Source organism: Microtus ochrogaster, unplaced genomic scaffold (assembly GCF_000317375.1).
Source record: "Microtus ochrogaster isolate Prairie Vole_2 unplaced genomic scaffold, MicOch1.0 UNK101, whole genome shotgun sequence".
NCBI lineage: Eukaryota > Metazoa > Chordata > Mammalia > Rodentia > Cricetidae > Microtus > Microtus ochrogaster.
In genome coordinates this window covers 933,704-938,064 of record NW_004949199.1, presented here as the reverse complement: position 1 = coordinate 938,064, position 4,361 = coordinate 933,704, and the positions used below count along the sequence as shown (strand labels likewise).

Genomic DNA, 4,361 nt, shown 5'->3' with positions numbered 1-4,361 from the left:
CTGTTTTCTACTCAGTTTTGTCTCTCTCATTTGCTATAGGCATTCATATGTTTAATCTTTCTACAACAAAACTCATTATACCACAGTAGGAAATAAAAAGAAGGCGTCCCTTTGTTCAGCAACCCAACCCAGACCTGACCCCGCACCTCATAATCTTAATCCCAGATTCTCATGCCTCCCATTCAGTGTTTTCACTAGTCAAATCACACTAACCAAGGAGCAGTGTGTGAGAAATTTCATTGTTGCTTGTATATATTTTAATTAAAATTTTTTAATTGTTTAATCTAATTTATGTACACATCAATATCACTCATTTTCTTCTCATAGCCAAAATTCACTATCTCTAAAATTCATTAATTCTTCAACTTAAGTTAACCTCTAACAGATTTACTCTTTTCTCACTGTCCATCTTTCTTTTCTGTTTATGCTTAACATATTGAGCTTCATAATATTTACATATATAACATGAGTCTAATGCAGTCCCTTGGGATTCAGTTATCTATCAAAGAGCTTCTTCTTGTAGAAAACTTATTCTCTCAATCTCAGCAGATATTGATAACCTAAGTTCCTCCTTTAGAAGTGGAGAGCCTAGAGATTTCCTATTGTGCCTTGGAAATCTACTTTAGAAATATATATTGTCAAGATTTTATGGGTTCGACATGCCAGTCATGTGTAGAAAATATGATCTCAGAGCAAAATCCTGGTCCTGAATATATTACAATCTTGCTGTCCCATCTTCATGACGTTTCCTTAGCCTGAGGTGTAGGATTTTCATTGTGGATGTATTAACTTTACTTGGGCATGATAGGTTCACTAGTTTTTGTAAATTGTTATGTTTCTACCAGAACCAAAATACAAAAACTTTTTAATGAATGTTTTAGAACTTTTATTTGAGGGTATAAGTATGATGTTTAAGAATGCAGGAGAAAAAATTACTACTGTTTTGCTGTAGAAGGTATGTGGAAGTAAAACTCTGAAAAATCATGCCTGCCTCTGAGCGCTAAGAAGCACAAACGTTGAAGAAGAGAGGCCTACCCAATTTCTACCCAACACTACAGAGAAACATGAGCATGGTGAAGATTGCTTAAGATGGGGGAAATAGCAAAAACAATATGTGGGCATGTAGAATATGGTCTCAGGAAGCAAATACACTGTAGAAGAGGAAGAAGATGGACTAGCTGGTGGTGAAACTCAACCAAGTCTCTAAGGGCCCAAGTGGATCATTGAATGTGAGTGAGTAGACATAGCTGATGGTGTGAAAAGGGCAAATATTTGAGGTACCAGGGAGTAGAAAGATGTTGCATGGAATAAAATAAGCCTGCTGGGGGTTTTTGAGAAGTCACCAAAGTACTGGGATTAGCTTTGTGATGGGGAAGAGCAGGTATCTGTGGTTGGTGTGAACCATTAGACGTGGATGAACTAAATGGAAAACATATCTTCATGATGCATTTTTATAATTGTTCAAAAGTAATTTCAGACAATATTTATATGTATATAGTAGTTCTTTCTTTTTAGGGGATAATAAATCTTAGAGATTTGAGCATGATATACTTACTATACCACTTATTATAATATACAAAACAACAGTTAAGGATTTCACAAATATAATAAATAAGAACGTAAACCTGATAACTTATATTAGTATACAAAGCCATAAACTCATACCAAGAAAACATTCTTTTTTTGTCTTTTTCCTTTTTTTCTCGATACACCATTTCATATAGATAATTATCAACCCAAACCTATGATTTTCCTGAATGAATGGCTTGGCTCTCATGCAGGGATGGGAATGAACACAGGAGTTTCAGGCATTGATAACACCCTACACCAACTGAGCTGTATCCCTAAGACAATAAGTGGTAATTTGATCCTATAAACCTATAAATGCTAGTTCAGCGCTTATTTTATTTCAGACATCTGTACCAAAAACTGTCTCCTCTAAGTTGGAAATCACTCAGTTCCTCATATAACATGAAGATATGCAAATAATTTTCTCTTCTGCTCATTAAAACTAGCCATGACTCTACAGTTCTGACAGAGGCACGCAGTCTGCACTCACAAATCTTCCCATTTTGTGGTCAGCCTTAAACACACAACGTCTAAGATGGACTTGAGGTTGAGATGGATTTTCCTTTTTGCTCTTTTAAAAGGTAATGTATAGATAGAGAGATCCTAAGTATTGGGCAAATATAAGTGAGAGTGACAATGGATATGGTAGTTTTGTGACATGATTTTCTGTGTTTGCAGGTGTCCAGTGTGATGTGCAGCTGAAAGAGACTGGGGGAGGCTTGGTACAGCCTGGAGGATCTCTAAAACTCTCCTGTGCAGCTTCTGGATTCACATTCAGTGACTACTGGATGCACTGGGTCCGCCAGGCACAAGGGAAGAGCCCAGAGTGGGTTGGAGTGATTAAACACAAACCTGATAATTATGCAACACAGTATGCAGAGTCTGTGAAAGGCAGATTCACCATCTCAAGAGATGATTCCAAAAGCACGCTGTACCTGCTAATGAACAGCTTAAGAGTTGAAGACACTGCCATTTATTACTGTACTATAAACACAGTGAGACGATTTCTGTGTGAACCCTGACACAAACCTCCCTGCAGTAGTGCCCAGAACCAGCAGGGGGCACAGAGACAACATGAGGCAGTGCAACAACAGGTACAGACAAAATTCAGTGTTCCTTTATATGGCCCATCTACTGATTTCACATAATGCTTTCTGAATTTATGTTCTGTGAAATCTGTGATAACAAAGACCTGTTTTAGCACAATTTAAAGTATATACAGCACACAGTTTAACATAAATTACTTGTAAAAAATTCACCTTTGATAACAGAAATGACTATGGTGAGGACACTAGGATCAAATGCTAAGGAAGGTGAACATTATTGGGGAAGACTTTTTCTTCTGAGGTCAAGGACTCAGTAGTATTATGATTAGGACAATGTTGGCATCGTGGTAACCACAAGGAAGGAGACACAATACTTAGGGACCCACATACCATCACAGGTCTCAAATCTTCTCTTTTCCCTGAAATCTGTGAACACCAGGCACAAATACATTCTGTGTTTGTATTTTCCCTTGATTCATTTACTTAAACTTGAACTTTCATCATCATATCTTCCATTAATTTTATGTAATTTCTTGCCTTTGTTCTAAACAGAATGAGACACTTACTTGGAGTTCAGCTGAGGCCTAGGCTATATGAAATTCTGTGTGATTTGGAGAGGATTGATAATGAATGAAAAAAAGAAAGGAAAATTAAAGAAACATGAATGGTACCAAGTATGGTAGAGGAGAAAATTTATTATAGATATGTGGTAGAGCATAACCAGAGACAAGGTGTATGGGAGAGTCCAGAGTGATTATTACCTGAGCAATGTGATGATTGGATGGTGGGATAAGGTACAGGAGAAAGGGAAACCAAGTAAATCAGTCAAGAGGCCCAAAGGGGAGATTAAAGGCCCATGTGATGAAAATAGTTGGATTATACACAGAAGAGCAGCTGGGTGAGGGAATGAGAACCCCAAGGATGCAATATGTATGGTAGGTGAAATTAAATGCCTGCCACAAACATCCTGTAAAAGGTAGGAACTGAAGGATTCAGGCAGAATCTTATGGATAAACTCTGCTTTGGTATTTTAAATAGGCACCTCAGCCATTTTCCCAGGTTTGAAAGCTAGGATCCCAGCCTTATTTTAATAATATGCACCCCTCGTGGTCCTGACTTCCTTGCTCATGTTCTCCCTCCTTCTGCTCCTCATTGGGACGTTGGGAGCTCAGCCTGGTGCTCCAGCGTGGGTCTCTGTCTCTATCTCCATCCATCGCTTAGATAAAGGTTCTATGGTGATATGAAAGATATTTATCAGTATGGCTATAGGATAGGGTCATTTCAGGTTCCCTATCCTCAGCTGCTCAAGGAACTAATTGGGGACATCGCCCTGGGCAATGGGAGCCTATCTAGGTTCAAGTCTCTTGCCAACCCTAAGATGGATACATTAACTAAGATATGTGCTTCCCTGCTCCCCTATCCAACCTTCCTTTATCCCCATCATCCCATTCCCCAATGCTCTCCCCATCCTCCCCTTCTCACTTTTCTCTCCCCATTTCCCCTTACCCCCATCCCGTCCCACCCCCAAGATCCCAATTTTTGCCCGGCAATCTTGTCTACTTCCCATAGACAGGAGGATAACTATATTTTTTTCTTTGGGTTCAACTTCTTATTTAGCTTCTTTAGGATCACAAATTATAAACTCAGTGACCTTTATTTAAGGCTAGAAACCAATTATGAGTGAGTACATCCCATGTTCATCTTTTTGGGTCTGGGTTACCTCACTCAGGATAGTGTTTTCTATTT

General features: G+C 38.7%; 1 pseudogene; it reads left to right on the top strand.

Annotated features, from left to right (window-relative positions):
- The first annotated feature begins 2,104 nt into the window (after window positions 1-2,104).
- Window positions 2,105-2,717, top strand: LOC113455753 (annotated as a pseudogene).
- Window positions 2,718-4,361: the final 1,644 nt, after the last annotated feature.